At 44.6% G+C, this 22,563-nt stretch overlaps 1 protein-coding gene and 1 long non-coding RNA gene across 2 annotated transcripts in view; one reads left to right on the top strand and one right to left on the bottom strand.

The window, feature by feature from the left end:
• The window catches only part of LOC308613285 (uncharacterized protein), a 92,570-nt gene extending 79,871 nt beyond the window's left edge, over positions 1 to 12,699 (top strand). Inside the window, exon 6 of the mRNA XM_081226523.1 lies at positions 12,651 to 12,699. The gene's annotated coding sequence lies outside the window, so the exon portion shown is untranslated. The remainder of the gene's footprint in view (positions 1 to 12,650) is intronic.
• The window catches only part of LOC308613286, a 50,804-nt gene extending 28,506 nt beyond the window's left edge, over positions 1 to 22,298 (bottom strand). The window contains exons 1-2 of the long non-coding RNA XR_014015232.1: positions 22,227 to 22,298; positions 17,765 to 17,820 (exon numbers count right to left, since the gene is read on the bottom strand). This is a non-coding gene — a long non-coding RNA (uncharacterized lncRNA). The remainder of the gene's footprint in view (positions 1 to 17,764; positions 17,821 to 22,226) is intronic.
• Positions 22,299 to 22,563: the final 265 nt, after the last annotated feature.

Genomic DNA, 22,563 nt, shown 5'->3' with positions numbered 1-22,563 from the left:
AATATCATGCCCATTTTACAGATGAGGAAGCCAGGCCCAGAGAGGATAAATAACTTGCCCAAGGCCACATGGCTGGAAAGTGGTGGAGCCTGGGTTGCAACCCGCTGCCCGGTCCAGTCTGCCCGGAGCTTGAGCCACCCCTCTAGCTCCCTCTACAACACCAGCAAGTCATAGTTCACTAACTCCGGGCAGCTTTCAACAAGTTTGCTAAGAAGGGAAAAAGAGAGGGGGCAGGAGAGGTTGTGGAGCTGAGAGAGGGCTTTTCTTTTAAACTAGAAAACACTGACATTCAGGTGGCATGCTGACAGGGATACTGGAGGAGCATAGGAGAGGTGAGGATGCTGACTGGAGGAGGGGAGAGGAGACGGATCCAGGGCGCAGAGGGGTTGCCCTTCTCTTGGAGCTGGGCTCGTCCTCTGGTACCAGGAGGGACGCAGAGAAGAAGAGTGCAGATGAGTGTGGCAGGCAGCCATGGAAGAGAAAAGTTGAGGGAGCCAGAATCTGCCGGCTCCTATTTTCTCAGTGAAGGATACAGCGAGATAAGAGGATTGCAGGAGGCCTGGAGAGAGGAGAGAGGTGTGAAATGGCTTTTTTGGGGTGAGGAGGGAGGAGAATGCAGTGAAGAGCCAAGACAGGGAGCAAGAAGAGACAATGCAATACCCCGACACTTTAAGGATGCTCTATTTCTCAAATCTTTCATGCTCTTTATTTTATGAAATTTTTCATTCTAAATCTGCGGGGAAAGAAAGAGGGGAAACTGTCTTCCCTTTCTCTCATTACTGCTATGCTGGAGCGGTAGGAATACATTTGGGAGAGATGTGGTAGTGAATCTGAAACATCCCAGGCAGAGGGTTTGGGACTGTGGAAAGCTTCATGTTTTTTTCCTTGGTTTTCGTCAAGGCCCATCTGCCCCTCTTTAGAACACTTCTTAAGGAGAAATGCGGAATGATAAATGATCACGGGTGAAATTTATCTCTATCAGGATTCAATACTCGTGCTCTCCCTGAAGAATCACAGAGCCCAGAGAGAAGGCTAACACAGCATTACCTGAAGGGCTTGTTAAAACACAGATTGCTGGGCCCCGCCCCTAGTTTGGGATTTGGTTGGTCTGGAGGGGGGAGTGCAAATCTGCATTTCTCGGAGGCCCAGACCATGGAGAGTGTTACTACCCCAGGCAGTGAGCACTTTCCCGAATCTCGTAGAACAAGGACTAGAGAAGAAGGTATCTCCACTGAAATCCCAGAAGAATTCAGACACGGAGGTCCCTTAAGCCCAGCTGCTACTTTTGGACTGGTCATGCCTCACCTTCCCTTTGAGTCACTTTGTTATTTTGTAAAAACAATGGGAGGGCATGACTGAATAAGAGTATCTAACACATACATTGGTAACTACGTGCAAGGTGCTGCTCTGAGCTCTTTACATGTATTAACTCATTTAGTCTTCACAACAAATGGGAGGCTGGTACAATTATTAACACCAATTTCCTGAGGAAATGAAGACACAGAGAGGTTTAGCAACTTACTTGGGGTCACCCAGCTAGGAGAGCAGGAATATGAATACAGGTGAGACTAACCCCAGCACAGACATTATTTCCACTTCTTTATAGGTCAAAGGTGAATATGGATGAAGCTTTGGTCTCTCAGATTTAGGGATCTTTGATGTTTTGGTAAATCGTGGTCAGCTGGGGTCCAGTACGGTTTTTAGCTAGGGTCACTGGGCAATATGGAATCATTGAAAGAGCATTGTTCTACCCATTTTTAACTGCATGACCCTTTGGCAAGTTGCACAATTTCTTTTTATTATCTCGTAGATAAAATGAGGGGGTGTACTGACTTTCTGAATTTTCAAGCTCTGAAAGGATGTAATTTTCACTGAGTTTCAATCACTTCTCACTCCTGTACTCACTCATCTAGAGCAGCTGCCTGAAACAACACAGACCCAGGGTTGATAAGCCACAGGCTCCGGCTTGTTCTGGGGACAGCGCCCTCCTCGGCCGGCTGAGAACTCTTCCGCCCTGGCTGTCTGGTCCCTGAGGAGTTTTGCCAGTGTGGAGCTGGGCTCTGCTTTAAGTGGCAGGAGATGAGGCGGAGCTGATTAGAAAGATAATTTTCTAATAAAAGTCAGTGTAGAGGTCTAGGGAGGAGCTCGTTGGTTTCTGCTGACCTGGGGCACACTGAGCGGGTCATCTTGCCTCAACGTTTGCATCTATGAAATGGAGATAATGAGGAGTGTGGTGTCGTTTAGCTAATTAACCATTACCCAGTGCTTGGTCATACCGGCTGTGGCTCTTGACAACAGCAGTGCCTCATAGGAAGACTTATATGCTGAACTTGTACACTCAAGGACCTCCCAGACTCACCTCACCCACCTTAATGCTTGATACTGGCAGAGCCGTACATTTATTCTAAACCCTAGTCATCCTCAGGTTTACAGAAGAATGGTCTCAGACTCACAGACAACAAAAGGTGGGGTGGACATTTTTTTTTTTTTCAAAACAAGAAGCTGAAAAACTCTGAATATTCTCCAGAGTGTTGTTAGAGTGACCTGTCATTAAGAGACCCTGGTAGCAATTTATCCAAAGTATACTAGAATGCGTATTTCACAGCCACGTATCAGGCATTGTAGAGAGATTTGCAGATGAAGACTCTAGCAATAACTCTTAGGATGTGCCAGGCACATAATTATCACATGCCATTCACACAACTCTAGGAGTTAAGTTCTATTATCAGCCCATTTCATAGGTAGGTAAATTGAGGCCCACACAGTTCAAGGTGGCACAAGGATTTGAACCCAGGTAGTGTGATTCCAGAGCCAAGATAGGTAGCCATGGAGCTACACTGCCTCCCTATGACAAGGGACAAGACAAAGGCCAGGCCCTTGATGAGCCAACCCCACTGAGGGAAACAGACGAGCACAGGAACAGGTATTCATCAACATGGCTGCCCACGAACACAAAAGGAGCAGTTAACTGCAACTAGAAAGATCCAGGAAGACCTCAAAGTGGAAGTGGCATTTGAGCTGAATGCTGAAAGAAATGAGTAACATTGCAGCAGGTGGAGATGGGGCTAGAGCAACATGCTCAGGAGGTAACCTGCCCCTGGTGTGGGCAGGAACACAGGTGCCTCCTGTTTAGTCTTTCTTCTGATGTGCAATTTATCTCATTTTCCAACTCTCTGTTCTGCTCATGAGGATGGGCACTCAAGGCCCCGAAGTCTCAGGTTTTATAGGCTCAGAGGGTCTGAAAGTTGGACCCATCTTTTCATACCTCGAAGGGGTTTCAAGTGTCAGCATGGCCTGTGCTGAGATCCTCCCCAGGCCAGGCCTTTGGAGAGATTTTCTCACTAGGCAAACTTTTGTTATGTTGCCAAGCACCACTTTGGCCATCAAAGTCTGGTATGTATGAGCCAGCCACCAGCTCGAAATCTTGGGGGCAACGGGAAACCAAGATTTTGGAACAAAGTTCCCTGTGCCTCCCTTGTTCAGCCTCCCTCATTCTCTGTTTCATCCACCTTCCTCTGGTAGACTTCTGCTCCTTTTCTATGCAGTAGCTTCCTTCCTTTGACATGTCTTCATTAATCCCATTGTGGCTGGTGATTTCCCCTAGTCTTAAGTGCTCCGAAGAGCTCTCTTCAGATACAAGAGCCAGAATGAGACAGATGAAGAATACAGGAAGAAGGAAGGGAGGGAGGGAGGAAAGGGGGGGGAGGGAGAAAGGGAGGGAGGGAGGGAGGAAGGAAAAAGGGAAGGAAGAAAGGAAAGAAAGAAGGAACAAATGAAAAAAGGAAGGAAAGGAGGAGGGAAGGAAGGAGAGAAAGAGAGGATGGGGAGGCCGGGGAGAAAGGAGAGCAGAGTAACTATTTTAAATCCATGCCACTGGGTCTCACTTCTGCTTTAGCTTGTGTCTCTGTTTTCTGGAAGGAGAGCTACAAGATGCTGCAGCTATCTGGTATTCTCTGTTGCCAGTGCATGCTCAACACACCCATGAACCTAGATTCAGAGGATCCTTGCCTCTTCTTGGCCTCATCTGGGTTCAGGAGCTACCTGGCCTCATATCGTCCTCACTTTCTGGGCAAAGCCACATGAGTTCTGCTTAAATGCTGTATAGGCCATATTATTGTCCGGATTGGATCTCCCGACCAGCACCAGTCCTGATACCCCTACCAGTCCAGGGTGCCCCATGAAACTTCTCTGTTGACATCCATGAGACCCTTCTATCCTGGTCTTATCCTACCTCTCCCACCACTTACTCCCAGTTCTTTCTTTGACTCACCTTCCTCTGCCCACCCTTAAACGTTGGTGTTCGTCAGCTTCCCATCCCCGGTCCCTTGCTCCTCTCCTGCGATGTGCTCTCCTTAGAAGATATCCCAGCTGGCTATTCCCTGCCTCCTGCTTCTGACTCTCAAGCTGACATCTCCAGCCCTGACCTCTCCCAGTTTCTCTCAGTGGATGCTGTCCACTGAGCATCTCCACCTAGAGGCCCCAGGAGAACCTCAAATTCTACACATGCCGAAGTTAACTAACTCTCATCTCTTCTCCCTCTTTCCCAACTCACTGTATCTAATCCAGGAACATGGGGTTCATTCCAGGCTTCACCCTTTGCCTCATCCATTCCTATTCTGTACCACCCTACCTGCCCCTCCATTCATTTACCAAATATCACCACTTTAAGTCCTAACCATTTCTTGAATAGTTTCCCCCTCTCTGGACCCCTGCTATCATTCTCAACTTCAGGTCCTCATCATTCCTTATGTAACTGTTTCCCTGCAATTTCTTTGCCCTCATATCCATTCTCTATGCTGCCTCTGGACCCCTGCTATCATTCTCAACTTCAAGTCCTCATCATTCCTTATGTAACTGATTCCCTGCAATTTCTTTGCCCTCATATCCATTCTCTATGATGCCTCTGGAATAACCTGCCTAAGATGAAAACCACCAAGATTCCCCTGCTTGAGACTTCAATGGCTCCTCATCACCCACACCAAATTCCTAGCTCTGAGTCTGCTTGACAAAGGCCCAACATGACCTGGCTCTGCCTCTCCAGCCTCCTCTCAGCACCCCCTGCCTCAAACTTCATGCTCTGATAATGATATGGAGTAGCTTGTAACTCTCCAACACCCAATGCTGCTTTGTGAGCTTTATTCTATTATCCTATCCTATCCCATCCTGTCCTGTCCTGTCCTGTCCTATCCCCTCTGTCTAGAGGGTCCTTCCCATGCTTCTTCACCTGGATTATGCTAATTCATCCTCAAGACAGCCCAGCCATCACCTGGTTCAGGAAACCTTCCCCAAAGCCTCAGGTTAGGGAAGTGCTCCTGTTGCATTCTGCCCTATTGTCTCATGGCTTATGAACAGCAGGTTGGAATTGTCTGTTTGGGAGTCTTTCTTTCCCATTAGCCTAAAATCCTGTCAGTGTTTTAGTTGCCTTCGCACTAGTGCCTGGTGCAGTGCCCAGCACAGAGTAGGTGCTCCGTTAATGCTGTTGATCAGAAGGTAACCCCTTCAGATCAGGGATCATGACTTTTCCACCCATAGACTCCTAGCAGGCACTCAAATATCCCATGGGTCACAGTTATGGTCAATTAATCTACAACAAAGGAGGAAGAATATACAATGGAGAAAAGACAGCCTCTTCTATAAGTGCTGCTGGGAAAACTGGACAGCTACATGTAAAAGAATGAAATTAGAACATTCTCTAATACCATACACAAAAATAAACTCAAAATGGATTAAAGACCTAAATGTAAGACCAAATAATATAAATATCCTAGAGGAAAACAGAGGCAGAACACTCTTTGATATAAATTGAGGCAATATTTTTTTGGATCAGTCTCCTAAAGCAAAGGAAATAAAAGCAAAAATAAACAAATGGAACCTAATTAAACTTAAAAGCTTTTGCATAGCAAAGGAAACCATCGACAAAATGAAAAGACAACCTATTGAATGGGAGAAAATAATATTTGCAAATGATAAGACTGATAAGGGGTTAGTACCCAACACATATAAAGAGCTCATACAACTCAACATCAAAAAAACAAACAATCCAATTGAAAAATTGGCAGAAGAACCAAACAGACCTTTCTCCAAAGAAGACATACAGATGCCAACAAGCACACGAACAGGTGACCAACACTGCTAATTACTAGAGAAATGCAAATCAAAACTACAATGGGGTACCACTTCACACTGGTCAGAATGGCAATCATTAATAAGTCTACACATAACAAATGATGCAGAGGGTGTGGAGAAAAAGGAACCTTCCTACACTGTTGTTGGGAATGTAAGTTGGTGCAGCCACTATGGAAAACAGTATGGAGGTTCTTCAAAAAACTAAAAATAGAGTTGTGGTATGATCCAGCAATCCCACTCCTGGGCATATACCTGGACAAAACTATAATTTAAGAAGATACATGCACCCCTATGTTCATAGCAGCATTATTTACAATAGCCAAGACATGGAAACAACCTAAATGTCTATCAGCAGAGGAATGGATAAAGAAGATGTGGTATGTATATACAGTGGAATACTACTCAGCCATAAAAAGAATGAGATAATGCCATTTGCAGCAACATGGATGGAACTAGAGATTATCATACTAAGTGAAGTAAGTCAGACAAAGACAAATACCATATCACTTATATGTGGAATCTAAAATATGACACTGATGAACTTTTATGAAACAGAAACAGACTCACAGACATAGAGAACAGACTTGTGGTTGCCAAGGAGTAGGGGGTGCATGAGGGATGGAGTGGGAGTTTGGGGTTAGCAGATGCCAACTATTATATATAGAATGGATAAACAACAAGGTCCTACTGTATAGCACAGGGAACTATACTCAGTACCCTATGATAAAGCATAATGGAAAAGAATATGAAAAAGAGTGTATGTATGTGTATAACTGAATCACTTTGCTGTACACCTGAAACTAATATAACATTGTTAATCAACTGTACTCCAATATAAAATAAAAAGTAAAAAAAGTAAAATAAAAACTAGACAGTCTCATGTCAGTTAAGGTCACATTTGGCTGTTTAAAGTTAATAAAAAACTTGACTTCAAAACAAAACAAAACAAAAAACACAACATTGTGAGTCAACTATACTTCAATGAAACAAGAAAACAAAAAAAAAACTCCACAACCTGATTAAAAATGTTCAGAAGAACTGAATAAACATTTTTCCAAAGAGGAAATACAGATGGCCAACAGGCACATGAAAAGATGCTCAACATTGCTAATCATCAGGGAAATGCAAGTCAAAATCATAATGAGATATCACCTCACACCTGTCAGAATGGCTATCATCAAAAAGAACACAAATAACAAATGTTGGCGAGGATGTGGAGAAAAGGGAGCCCTTGTACACTGTTAGTAGGAATGTAAACTGGTGCAGCCACTGTGGAAAACAGTATGGAGGTTTCTCAAAAAACTAAAAACAGAGTTACCATATGATCCAGGAATTCCAATCCTGGGTATATATCTGAAAAAAACAAAACCACTAAGTCTAAAAGATACATGCACCCCAATGTTCATAGAAGCATTATTTACAATTGCTAGTATATGGAAACAACCTAAGTGTCCATAACAGATGAATGGGTAAAGAAGCTGTGGTATATATATATACATATATATATATATATATATACATATATATATAGGTATATATATATAATGGAATACTACTCAGGCATAAAAAAGAATGAAATTTTGCCATTTGCAGCAACATGGATGGACTTGGATGACATTATACTAAGTGAAATAAGTCAGACAGAGAAAGACAAATACTGTATGATCTCAATTACATGTGGGATCTAAAAAATACAACAAACTAGTGAATAAAGCAAACAAGAATCAGACTCACAGACCTAGAGAACAAACTAGTGGTTACAAATGGGAAGAGGGTATGGGGGAGAGGCAACAGAGGGGTAGGATATTAAGAGGTACAAATTTTTGTGTATAAAATAAATAAGTTACAAGGATATACTGTACTACACAGGGAATATAGCCAATATTTTATAATAACTATAAATGGAGTATAACCTTTAAAAATTGTGAATCACTATATTGTGTACCTGTAACTTATACTGTACAGCAACTATACTTCAATTAAAAAAAAAAAAAGAGGGGCTTCCCTGGTGGTGCAGTGGTTGAGAGTCCGCCTGCCAATGCAGGAGACATGGGTTCGTGGCCCGGACTGGGAGGATCCCACATGCCGTGGAGCAGCTGGGCCTGTGGGCCACAACTGCTGAGCCTGCGCGTCCGGAGCCTGTGCTCCGCAATGGGAGAGGCCGCAACAGTGAGAGGCCCGCGTACTGCAAAAATAAATAAAGAAAGAAAGAAAGAAAGAAAGAAAAGAAAAAAAAATGTTCCATGGGTGAAGGCTGTTTTCATTGATGGCCATGAAGGAAAAAGGGGAAGAGAGTTCGGACCACAAAGCTCCTAAATGTACCATGCAGGCAGCCCTGGTAGAACATACACAACAGCATTCCATCTCCAAGTGGCATGCATTCTGAGCATGAGATTTGAAGATAGTAAGCTCTCTGGTAATTATTTAAGAAAATAATCCACTGGGTCCGCAGAGGATGGGGAGATCCTCTCATGAACTCTCCCACATCACCAATGGCCATGATCACCTCATGACCTTAATATACTCATAAAATGTATGAGTATATTAAGGAAAATTATGGCCTTGTTAGGTTGGAGAGTGGACACCAGCTTTACCCAGATGGGCTCCACCCACTTCCCTGGAACAGCCCTCCAGCCCCTGCTTCCCACCCAGCCTGCCCATCGGCCCTCTTCCCAGTGGCCTCTTTGCACAAAGGTTCAGCCATGCTCACCTCCTTCATCCTGGGGGCTACAGAGGGTCCACCTGCATCCCACCCATTATCAGTCATAGATTCCCTTCCACCCTCCCAAATAGCCCCATGCCACCCTGCTCAGTGCCCCCACAAGAGCCTTGACATCCCAGCCTGGCACATACACTGGCATGTGCCAGTCCTCCAGGGCAGAAAACAAACCTGACCCTGAACGGGGGCCTCGAAAGGCTGGGGTGTGAGATTACACTGAGTCCACTTAGGCTCTTGTCTGGCCAGGCTCTGCCAGCCCAATGCTGGATAAGGGTACAGGTGGGGACCTATGGGACAGCCCAGCAGTCCTCAGCAACCCCCAAAGCCCTCACCCCAGTTTCCTCCACCTGTAAGCATAGAGAATAGAGTGCTACCTCCAGAAGATGACCTGCCCTTGGGAAGCCATGGCGGGGGGAACAGGCCCTTCCCACGGGAGCTGGATGCTGGGGTGAGTGGAGCTGCCGCTGCCTTCCCGGTGCTGTGACTCACAGCTGGCTGGGGTGCACTGGCCTTAAATAGTGGGCTCAGATGGGAGCGGTTGGTGCAGCTGTGGATGGCTCAGAAGTCCTGCTGCTGAAGTCCCTGCAGGCACAGAGGCTGCCTGTTCCAGCCAGGGAGTTCAGGCACGCAGAACCGCCTTGCCAAGCCTTGACCCAGTGAGAGGGTGGGAAGGAAAAGCTTCCCAGGCCCCCTGCTTCAGGGCTCATATTCACACATGTCAATTCTCCTAACTCTGCGGGAGGGAGAGCTAGGGTGGGAGAGTTCATCTCCACCTAAGAAAGGACTGGAACAGCCCAAAGTGGCAGGTCTGTGCCAGGAAGCCGGGAGGCTGGGAGTCCTTCCTGTGGTGGCTGATGCTGAGACAGAGGCTGGGTCATCCCTGGTGGGATCTCTTGTGGAGGAGACTTGTGCTGAGGGACCTCAGACGGCTGTGAGCCAAGATGACAAGAGTACTGAGTCTGTCACTCAAGACTGAGCTCACCTCGGGCCCGAGACTGCCCGGCTGGGTGGGCAGATCTCCACTGGTTTCATTTCAGTTAAAGGGTGAGAGGTCCTGCCCTGCCCACCTCACAACTAGTTTGAGACTCCAAAATGACACAGAATGTGCACTACATAGAAGCTATTGCTGTTGGGTGAGTGGGTTAGAAAAACTGGTCTCTGACATTTCATCCAGCACTCAGATTTCCAACAAGACAGGAAGTCTAAAGCATAAAGCCCTCTCTCTCTCTCTATTGTCTCCTCCATCCCCCGAAGGGGCACCCTGGATGGGAAACATCCTCTGACTGGATGATTCACCAGCTACTAGCTGGCTACTGTGTTTATTTCGGGGTAAAGATGCCCCAGGACTTCAGCCGAATGACTCCAGTGTTGGTACACGAGCTGCTGGAATAAGCACGGAGCACAGCTGGGAAAGGAAGAGAGCACCACGTGGTGGGGAGAAGACAGAAGAGGAGAGGGTAATTTAACAGTGGGAAGGTCTTTGTTTTTATTTCTTTAAACATTTTTTCTCTCTAGGCTTTTTTTTTAAATTGAAGTATAGTTGATTTACAATGTTGTGTTAATTTCTGGTGTACAGCAAAGTGATTCAGTTACACATATATATTCTTTTTCATTATAGGTAATTACAAGATATTGAATGTAGTTCCCTGTGCTATTCAGTGGGTCCTTGCTGATTATCTATTTTATGTATAGTAGTGTGTATCTGTTAATCCCAAACTCCTAATTTATCCCTCCCCCCCTTTCCCTTTGGTAACCATAAATTTGTTTTCTGTGTCTGTGAGTCTGTTTCTATTTTGTTAATAAGGTCATTTGTATCATTTAAAAAAAAAGATTCCACATATAAGTGATATCGTATGCTCTTTGTCTTTCTCTGTCTGACTTACTTCACTCAGTATGACAATCTCTAGGCCCATCCGTGTTGCTGCAAATGGCAATATTTCACTCTCTTTATGTCTGAGTAGTATTCCATTGTATATGTGTACAACATCTTCTTTCTACATTCCTCTGTCGATGGACATTTAGGTGGTTTCCATGTCTTGGCTATTGTAAATAACGCTGCTATGAACATTGGGGTACATGTATCTTTTCGAATTAGGGTTTTCTCCAGATATATGCCCAGGAGTGGGATTGCTGGATCATAAAGCAACTCTATTTTTAGTTTTTTAAGGAACTTCCATCCTGTTTTCCATAGTGGCTGCACCAATTTACATTCCCGAAAACAGTGTAGGAGGGTTGTTGGAAGATCTTTAGAGTCAACCAGAGCCAGGTCCAAATCCTGGATTCTTAATCATGTGACTGGGGAAATTCCTTTACCTTCCTTCAAGGCATCTCTTACTGGGCTGGGGTGCAGAGTACCTGAGGGGGTCCACATGCTTTCCCTTTCTCCAGAGTAAGTAAAGGGGTGATGCCTGGGACTTATGAGGTGCCTGTGCTAACTGGATCCCTTCCGGGTCTGGGGAGGCTGAAGGAAGTGGGAGCAGTGATTTCAGTAATTCCTATAAAGTGTCCATCGACAGATGAATGGATAAAGAAGATGTGGGACATATATACAATGGAATATTACTCAGCCATAAAAAGAAACGAAATTGAGTTATTTGTAGTGAGATGGATGGACCTAGAGTCTGTCATACAGAGTGAGGTAAGTCAGAAAGAGAAAAACAAATACTGTATGCTAACACATATATATGGAATCTAAAAAAAAAAAAGGTTCTGAAGAACCTATGGGCAGGACAGGAATAATGACACAGACGTAGAGAATGGACTTGAGGACACGGGGAGGGGGAAGGGTAAGTTGGGACGAAGTGAGAGAGTGGCATGGACATATACACACTACCAAATGTAAAATAGATAGCTAGTGGGAAGCAGCCGCATAGCACAGGGAGATCAGCTTGGTGCTTTGTGACCACCTAGAGGGATGGGATAGGGAGGGTGGGAGGGAGGGAGACGCAAGAGGGAGGGGATATGGGGATATATGTATATGTATAGCTGGTTCACTTTGTTATACAGCAGAAACTAACACACCATTGTAAAGCAATTATACTCCAATAAAGATGTTAAAAAAAAAATCCTATACATCTGACCCACCCCAAAGGCACAAGGTTTCTGCCCAGTCCTCAATAAGCCTCAGAAAGGACAGTCCCCCCTCAAACAGCCCGGAGCAGGGTCACCCAGTCTGTCTCCTCCAGCCATCCATCATCACTACAGGATGGGCTAAGGAAGGCCTGGAGGAGAAAACCAAGACAACCCACTGAGAGATAAAGTGACCAACAAGCAGCTTCTGTCAGGAGGAAAGCTTGAGGAGCCCACCCGCCACAAGGGCAAACACTGTCATGCAGCAACACAGAGCTAAAAGCCTCTGCAGAAGCAAACAAACATCATCTGGTTCTGACTCCAAAACCTGAAGAGCGATGCACGTAAAATAACAAAAAAATCATTGCAAAGCAACAGACCAGTATTGCAAAATGTTAGAATAACATAAGATTGTGTGTGTGTGTGTGTGTGTGTGTGGAGAGGGAGAGGGAGAGGGAGAGGGAGAGGGAGAGGGAGAGGGAGAGGGAGAGGGAGAGGGAGAGGGAGAGGGAGAGGGAGAGGGAGAGGGAGAGAGAGAGAGAGAGAGAGAGAGAGAGAGAGAGAGAGAGAGGCTTTGAAACCTTCATCTCTCCAGGATTTGAGAGCCTCTCTAGACACTTCTCTGAGAAATGCCTGAAGCCTCCTGCTCTGTCCTGTGCCCAGGCCATTTTCCTTCACCTGTCCCATAAGTGATGGGGTTCTTTGTGATTCTGTCCTCTGCCTTCTCTTCCTACAGGGCCCATGTCCCCTGGGCGACCGTGTCCACGCCTCTGCTTCAACTGCCCCCTTCTGCAGACCAGGACATCTGTACCCCCAGCCCATGGCTCCTGACAGGCCTCCAGCACCACATATCCCGCTGCTCCACTTGCTGTCCTGCAGGAACCACAAAGCCACACATGTCCAAGGTGGAATGCACCCTTGTCCGTCTCTAACTCCACTGCTCCTCCTGGGTTACACCTCTTGGAAACGGCAGCATCCCATGCCAGATTGCTCAAGCCAAAAACCTGGAAGTCAGCCTCTACTCTCTCTTCCCCTTGCCCTTTACACCTCTGTGCTCCCCAAGTCTCATGATTCTTCCTGCTTGTATTAGTTTGCCCCCTTCGACATAACAAAGCACCACAGGCTGGATGGCTTAAACAATGGAAATGCATTTCCCCACAGCTCTGGAGGCCGAAATCCAAGATCATGGTATCAGCCGGGTTGGCTTCTTCTGAGGCCTCTCTCCTTGGCTTGAAGATGGTTGTCTTTTCCCTGTGTCCTCACATGGTCTTCCTTCTGTATGTCTATATGTCTCTCCCCAAGATCGACCAGGAGAAAACAGATTTTGTGTTTGTTTCACACATCTGCTCTACCTTTTGTCCAAATCCTAAATTGTTCTTCTATCTTCTAAGTACAGCAGCCATATCGGATTAAGCCCACCCTAATGACTGTTAGCTTAATCACTGCTTTAAAGACCCCTATCTCCAAATACAGTCACAATCTGAGGTACTGGGGGTTAGGACTTCAACATGCGAAATTTTTCAGGGGAGGACACATTTCAGCCCATAATACTCCTTTATGCTTCCCAAATCCACCCCCTTCTCTCTATCCCTTAAATTCGATCCCTCATCATTTCCCCTCTGAAGTGAATTATTAAACAGTCTCCTATTTCTCCTGTTTCTGCTAGAGTGATATTTCTAACATGCAAATCTGATCAGAGTTCTTCCTGAGTTAAAATGATCCATGGTTCCCCAGTGCCTGTGGTCTGGCGTCTACCGACCTTTCCAGATTCTGCTCTCACGTTCCTTCTCCTCACTCCATGTACCAGGCATGCTGAGCTGCTTTGGGTTCTCCCCAGATGCCACAGTCTCCCAAGCTGCTCCAAGCTGTCTTTGTACGTGCTGCTCTGTCTGTCTGAATCCACCCCCTGCCCTTTCCTTGTTTGTGATCAATTCTGTGGGAAACTCTCCCCAACTACTTCCACCTGGCAGGTGCCATACTCTGGGCTCCCATGAGAACCTCATGCCTACTTCTGAGTTCCTAAGTTATGACTGCGGACTTCTCTGACTTCTTCACTAGACACTCCTTAAAAATAGAAAAAGGCGTCTTGTTTACTTTTATATTTCACAGCAGCATAAGGCACGCACAGAGTAAGGGGTGTTACATGTTTGTTGAACAAATGCATGTTTTTCTCTCACAGCACACAATGATAGTGCTATTTCCTGTTTATGCATCTATCTCATCGCTAGTCTGTGAACAACTAGGGGATTAAAACGAGGCCTCATTCATCTTTGTGTCCCAAGTTCTAACACCATGGCAGACACATAAAAAGGACTGGTAACATTTGATGGATGGGTGAGCAGGGATCAAATTGGGGTGTGATCCATAAATCCCATTCTAGAGCAGATGTCTTGTGAGCAGGGTTGACGCTGTTAGCAGTGGGAGAGAACAAGTTGCCTTTGAGCTAGAAGAACAGTTTAGAATTAGGATAAGGGTAAAGCAGATGTGTGATACAAATACGAGGTCTGTTTTCTCCTTGTCAATCTTGGAAAGACAAAGATCAAGACTAACAATGTATCTAGAACTGAAAGGTCTTCTTGTGAATTTTTTTAAAGTTAGTGGGAACCTGCTGTATAGCACAGGGAGCTCCGCTCATGCTCTGCGGTAACCTAGGAGAGTGGGAGGGGGGTGGGAGGGAGGTCCAAGAGGGAGGGGATGTATGTATACACATAGCTGATTCACTTCTATGTGCAGCAGAAACTAGCAAAGCACTGTGAAACAACTATACCCCAGTAAAAAAAAAAAAAAAAAAAAACATTCTTTAAGCAGTCCATTCACCTGGGGCTCTATTTTCTCATTGAGTATCTCTACATTTCCTTGTGCACTAGCTTAAAGTTTCCTTCCTCGCCTATCCTGGCTGAAGGAAGAGCACCCACTTATGTGTGGGGCTTTGCACTTTTCACAAAAGGCTGTGAGCTCACGCGATCCTGACCGTAACCCTGTGGGGTGAGTTTTACCAATGGGAAACTGAGTCTCAGAGATTAAGGGATTTGTTCAAGGTCAATAATTTGAGTTTTCCAAGGCCTTCCTGCCTGTGTGTGTAGAAGGGATCATAGAGATGTATATAACAAAGCTTTCACTACCTCCTGAACTTTACCATCTAATCTCTGGCAGTCCGCAAGTTTACCTCTGTGAGTCTCAAGACATGTTACAGAGGTTCTCAGAAAGGCAAACTGTGAAAGAGTCTTACACTGAAGGCCCCAAGGAATCATGCCTTCATGTATCTAAGCCTCTGTGCAGTCCCCTCCTGCACTGACACTGGGCTTGATGCTGGGATGTTAGCAAGTGTGATGCAGGCAGAGGCCTGAAAGGTGTGTGTGCATTCAGACTTGCCCTCTCTGACTGCTGAAGGCTCTTCCACCGCCTTGTGATAAAGCCTCTGGCACAGAGATGAGCCATCCCAGCTGAGAGCCCTACATCAATCAGCCTCCAGCCAACCTGCTGACCGCAGCCTGTGAATGACCGCCATTGAATAGAAGAATCGCCCAGCTGAGCCCAGCCCAAATTGCGGACCCACATAATCACCAACAAATAAAACAGTTGCTGTTTTAAGCCATTATTTCTGGGGTGGTTTGTTATATAGCAATAGATACACTGTTCTTTCATCTTATTCTGCTCCATGTCTCTCTCTGATAGTCACTGCCTCTGAGGTCACTTCCGAAGACATCTCACCATTATCACTACTGAGGGGGCCTGCTAAGTCAACCTTAATATCTATAGCCAAAGTGCTGTCTGGCTCCCAAATTACAGTGGTGTTCCATGGAGCACCGAGCAAGCTACGACATGTTATGAATAACACACACACACGTGCACACACACACATGTGTGTGTGCCTGTTTAAAATTTTTAAAAAGTTTAAAATTTAAAATTTAAAATTTAAACTCAGAGTTTAAAATTTTTAAAAAGTATTTTTGTTGCTTTTTGTTTTTGGTGTTGAATCTGCCTTCAGGAAGGAAACACCTGCCGAAAGCAACCACAACACCCATACCTCTGGACCTTTTTATCAATATTTCAGGCTTTCTCTTATATACTAGTACACTCTAAAAGCTGCTCTGAGAAATACTTTGTGTTTTGCGGGGCTGTGGAATCTTATGATACTCTGCTAGAGGTGGAGAGATCTCATGATACTCTTCAAACATGGGAAGAGCAGACCTTGTGGTCTTAATATAGCAAACTTCAGAAAGGCTAATTGAAAGGAATGCTGACGTCTAGTAAAATATTACAGAGCTTTCATTTCATTTGAGGCTCTGACTTTCTCTTGCTGGTTGCTGATCCTCTCTCATCAGAGAAGGGCTGGCTGCTCCATCACCAGGCAGGCTGGGGACCCACACCCAGGCAGATTCCAGGCTTGTTCTCCATCCCCCCCTTCCCTTATCCTCAGCAAAGCCCTCAGGACTCTCACCAGTTTACAAGTTTGTGTGACCACTGCTGTCATCACAGAGTCATAATGTGCTGGAGCCTGGGTACCTTCCCTGGCCAGCTGACTCCAAACTCAATGCTGCCTTCCACCCCACATCCATGGAAGACATTGCTAGTTGACCATGGGTTTCTGTCCTGCTAGCCTAATGTGGCCCCAGAAACCCTTCAAAATAGCATCCAGGCAACACTTACCAAGCTACTGGAGATGTTCCTTATATTCCTTTGCTCGGGCTGCCATAAAAAATTACCATAAACTGGGTGGCTAAGCAGCAGACATTTATTTCCTCACAGTTCTGGAGGCTAGAAGTCTGACATCAAGGTGAGGACAGAGTTGGTTCCTTTTGAGGCCCGTGAGGGAAGGATCTGTTCCAGGTCTCCCTCCTGTGCTTGTGGATGGCTATCTTTTTGCTTTGGATTCATATCATCTTCCTTCTGCACATGTCTGTATCCCAATTTCCCCTTTTTGTAAGGATATCAGTCATATTGGATTAGGACTCATCTTAATAACCTCGTTTTAACTGGATTACCTCTGTAAAGACACTCTCTCCAAAAAAGGTAACATTCTGAGGTACTGGGGTGGGGTTCATAATGCAGTATATCTTTTTAAAGTGACACAATTCAACTTATAACAGTCCCCTAGACACGGCCCACTGCTCTTCCCTTTCTATACTCTGCTGCTCTATATGACACGCATGCCCCCTGCTCTGAGCAGGGTACATGATCTGGGGGAGAAAGGTCAGGTGTGAGGCTTATTTGCCTCTGGCATGCATAACCCCAGGCCAGCGATGATGTTCCTGACAAAGCTGGTAGGATGTAGTCCCCAGCCAGCTTCAGGCTCCGTGTGTGTCCTTTCCAAGAGCTGCACGTTAACAGAAAGGACAATAGTGAAAGACTGAAATGTCCTTCTTGTTTGGCCCTCCTCAGGGGAGGGTTATACTTCCCTATCCCACTGGCATCAGGATTGGTTGTGTGACTCACTTTAGCCCATGAAAAGCAAGTGTTATTTCTGAGAGGAAGCTATAAGAGGTACTGTGTATGTGGTCTTGGTCTCTCTTCTGTACAAGATGGTCAGTTTCCTAGATGGAGGGTGGGTCATCCGCCTGGGTCCTCAAGAAAAGTCGGTGGGGAGCAGAGCTTACTCCAGACCATGATGGACACGCAGCATGAGCATGAAATAAATCTTTCTTGTAAAAAGCCACTAAGAGTTAGGAGTTGTTTGTTACTGGGTGTACTGCCTATCCTGACTGATACAACAACCTTCCCCAACAGAGGACGATTATGTTTTAGTTAAGAATATAAATGTGGAGTGAACACAAGGATAAATTCCAAATGGATCAAAGCTTAAATGTAATCAATGAAGCCATAAAAGTACTAGAAGAAAAGAGGAATTACCTTTATAACCTCAGAGTGGGCGAAGGTCTTTCTACTTACGACTTGAAATCTAGAACCTGTGAAAGAAGAGATTGACAAATTGTATTACATAAAAATAAAAAACTTCATAGGAAAAAAAACTAACAACAGTAACGTGAAGAAAAAGAACCAAAATCCCAAACAAATCCCGTAAGTGTGGTAGATTGTTTGCAGATATGGCCACAAATTCCTTCCCTATATTCACGCCCTTAGGTATTCCCTTCCTACCCTGAATTCAGCCTTAGCCCTGTTACTTGCTTTGACCTCCGGGCAATAACAAATGTGACACAAACAGAGGCTTAAAACCACTTGGACTTTGGTACTTGTTCTCTTGCTGTTTTTTGGAACCTGTGACCATCATGAGAAGAAGAGCAGACTAGCCTGCTGGATGGCTAGTGATCTTCGTTACCTCTACTGACAGCCAGTCAACCACCAGACCCATGAGAGAGGCCATCAACCACCAGCTGACTTTAAAGCATAAGTGAGCCCAGCTGACACCTTGTGGAACAGAGATGAACTATCAGCTAAACCCGGACTATAGCATCACAGACAAATCAATGGTTGTTGTGATGAGCCGATAAGTTTGGGGATGGTTTCTTACACATACACACACACACACACACACACACACATAACTGATGCAATAAGCCAAATCAAAAGGCAAACAACCAAAGAAGAAAGTTATTTGCAGCTCATACCACAAAGGGCTTACATTTCTAAGAGTAAATTTTCCTTGTATAAAGTTCCTTATTATAAAATACAGAAGACCAACAACCCAATGGAAAAATGAGCAAAGGATATAACATACAGTTCACAGTAAGGGAAATATAAATAGCTTTTTAAAAATATGAAACATGCTCAATCTCATTCATAATAAGATAAATTCAGATTAAAACTACATTGAGATGCTATTTTCACCTATCAGATTGGCGACAGTACAAGCGTTGGCAACACACTATGCTGGCACTCATACATTGCAAGTAGGGGTATAACCTGATGGAGGGCAAATTAACAATAGCTATGAAGATAATGTTGCACAATATGTTTGATCCAGTAACGTACTTCTAGGAATTTATTGTACGAATGTACTCACATGCAAAATGGCATATGCACAAGGTTATTTACTGCAGTATTGTTTGTAATAGCAAAGAACTGGCAACAACCTAAACGTCCATCAGTAGGAGACTAGTTGGTGAATTACGGCACATGCATGTAATGGAATACCAACTGCGAAAAAGAATAAGGAAGCTGATATGTACTGATGTGAAAAAAATCCAAGATGTGTTGTTAAAAAATAAAGCAAGTTGCAGAAACACATATATACGCATTTGGATTTGCTTCTATATGCGTAGAGACTCAGAAAAAGATACACAGCAATCTGCTGAAGGATGTGCAGGTTATTTACGGGATGTGGTGGAACGGGATGGATAGTGGACAAGGGTGAGAAGGAGACTTTTCATCACATAGCTTTTTGTAGTTTTTAAGTTTTGAAACTTACAATATTTATTTATTATTTAATTTTTATCTATTCAAAAATTTAAATAATCAAAGCTAATATTTAGGAAAGGACGTAGCTATGGATGTGTAAAGTTGACCACAGAATGTAAAGAAGCTGAAGCTCAGAGAGGTTATGTGGCCAAAGGTGCTCCAGCTGGCAGGTGGCAGAGCCAGCGTCTGAGCACAGGTCTATTTGACCCTGAAGTTAGGAACTTGAGAAAGGCTTCTCTAAACTTCCGTTTTCCCAAATGTAAAATGGGAATCCTAGTAACACCAGCCCTGCCTACACACAGGACTATCGGGGGGCTCACTCCAATGAGTCTGTGTTAGTGAGAGTGCTTTGCAGACCACAGAGGTCTCTAACCACAGATGCTCAATGGATTTCCACATGCTAGATGAGGTACAACCTTTTTTTCTGGTCTCACTATTGCCAGCACAAAGGGCTGTGTAGTTTACATATATTATCATTTCACCTAATCTTCATAACAACTCTAGAGGTGAAGTATTTTATTCCCATTTCAGAGATGAGGATATGAGACTCAGATTAATTAATTTAGCTAGCATGTGACACAGTGGGATTTGAGTCCAAGTCTGTTTGACACTGAAGCTGTTGCCTCTCAATTATTGTGCGTGTGTGTGTGTGTGTGTGTGTGTGTGTGTGTGGTGGGGATCATCCTACCCCATCCTCAGAAATGGGCTCCTCACCATCTGATGGGCACAGCTGGGATTCATTCCCATTTTCCAATAGATGTGCTCGTGCAATTCCCCAAGTGGGTAGCCTTGTTTTCTTCTCTCTCCCTGCCCAAAGGTTGCCCTTCCTTCAAGGCCCATATCAAACCCATCCTCCCTTTTGAAGACTTTCATGGCCCCATCTCTTAGCACTGAACTCTGCTTTCTCTAAATTGTCATTGCTCTTAATGTCTTGATTTTCAGTTTTATACACTTGGAATAGTTATCTTTTTGTGTGTATAAGTCTTATTTTCCTTTAATGACATTTCATTCTTAAGGTTGGAGACTGTCTTATTCATCTTTGTAAATGAGATAAAGTATGTACAAGACCTAGCTTAGAGCCTGGTGCATAGCAAATACTCAACAAGAGTGATTCTCTGGGTCTCCCTCACAACATCTGACACAATACTTTTGCCTGGAACCTATTCAATAAATGATTGCTGATTGAGGGACTAGGAGACACACGAAAGAGGAAAAACTTACTGTGAGAAGGCAAATGTCCAGGAAAAGGCTGGCATGAGATGGATTCAGAAGTGCTGGCCCAGTGTGATCAATTCCAGAGCTCGGGACCTGACCAGAAAATCAGGTTCCCCACTCTGCCACGTGGCCTTCCATAACAAGCCATGTACCCACCTTCCAAAGGGCACTCTTAGGCACAGATGCCTGAGGCCGCATCAACTCAACCCAAATAACTGATGGCAGGTGTGGCCCAGTGAGTGTGGAAAGACCCCCATGAATTCAGATTCACAAGCATATTGAAGGTAACGTACTGTGTGTCAAAGATTCTCACACATGGTATCTATTAATTTAATCATCCCATCAAGCCTTGAGTTCAGAATAATCGTCCCCACTTTACACATGAGAAAACTTGGCATCAATTAGGTAGTGACTAACCTACAAAGACACACATACTATCACCATCATCACCACCATGACACATCTTCGTTAAGTCTGAATATTAGGAAATGATTGAATTGAGTACATTTACAGCCATAAGGAGAGTGATAGGAATAGATACCTAGGACATGAGAAACTAGTTATTGGCCTGGTTAATCCACCTTTAAACAAAGAAAACAAAAGGTTAACCCACCTTTGAACAAAAGTTGTGTATAAAAAAGTGACTAAGAGGGAAGGATAGAAACTCGAGGGGTGGATGATGGACATCTTAAACTCGAGTTTCCAAAATATGACCCATAGGGCATGGCTGATCTAAGATTTTTAGATGAGCAAAAACATTTTGACTAATTAACACTCAAGCCAGTAGGCCACTAGTGTCTAATAAGCTCCATCCCACAACTACAACAGGTGTGTAACTGTTTCTTCCTGGATTAGCACTAGCTGGCTTTTATCCATTAATAATAATACTTGAAACTGAATATAATTCTATAAAGTATCATTCTACCAAAATTTCTTCTTGAAATAGGACATTATGGAGGATCCTGACAAATAGGATAATAAAGATCAACAAAATATGTGAACTTGGTCCCTGCTGTAACTTGTAGGCCAAGCATGGACCATTTGAATTCCCATAATTATGAATAAAAGATTCACATGGCCCACACCCAGGGATTTGTGGTCACGTGGCTCACTACTGAGAAAAACTAAGCCCCTCCACTAGTTAAAGCCACGACATGGGAATAAATAATAATTTACTTTTAGAGTTTTCGGACTTCCCTCTCTTATTTCCTCTACTTGCTTCTAAGTTTCTTGAGGCCTGAGATCAGACTTTGTATAATTTCGTATATGGGCTTGTTGTATCTCTCAGGCCTAATTTCTAATCATGTCATTTCCTATCAAGTTTCTGATTCCAGGTAGTCAAACACTGCAGTGACCACTGTTGGCATCCAATCTTCATCTTGGCCCCTGTTTTGGTCACGATATCCCACACATTCCAAGCTAAAGCCAGAGGTTGCCACTGAACAATCAAAAGGATCTAGTTCCTTAAGAAATAGTGGATCCATTTATAGTGGAAGGAGGGGGAGTGGGGGGCTGTTTTAGAAGCAGATCAGCAAGGCGCTATTCCGGGTGATTAGCTTAGGTGAACAGAAATCGGTTCACTGGCAGGAAAACACAAAGCCAAGCTGGAACCTCAAGCTGAAACCATGGTTTCAAGTGACTGTTTTTCACTCTCTGAAATCACATCCTTAGAGGATTTTCTTTTTTCCATCAGAGCCAAGGCTAATGACCTCTGCCAGGGCCTTGTAAATCATTCTCTTACCGCAAGAATAAAGCCCGTAGTTAATTTCTCAGCTTGCCATTCATGAGCTACAGGAAACCAGGCTCCAAGCTGACTCACTGCTGTCATTCCTCTTCGCACTGGTACAATTAAGTGGGAGCTGTCACGTGACCCAGCAGCTGGGTTGGCCAGCGGCTTCTGCTGCTATTCATTAAAGGGGAAAGGCAGGCACCCTTTAAGGAGCCCTGGCCAAAGATCTAGGCGTCCCTTTAAGGGGCCTGGGGGCATGTGCTTATTGTTGGGTTTCACCTGACACCCATCTGTTGTGTGACCTTGACGAAGCCCCATCACCTTTCTGTGATCAATTTCTTCACCTGTA

The sequence above is a fragment of the Mesoplodon bidens genome, assembly GCF_964165515.1.
Source record: "Mesoplodon bidens genome assembly, chromosome: 2".
Classification (NCBI taxonomy): domain Eukaryota; kingdom Metazoa; phylum Chordata; class Mammalia; order Artiodactyla; family Ziphiidae; genus Mesoplodon; species Mesoplodon bidens.
The sequence above is the reverse complement of the archived record's forward strand: the minus strand, read 5'-3'. Positions and strand labels throughout refer to the sequence as shown.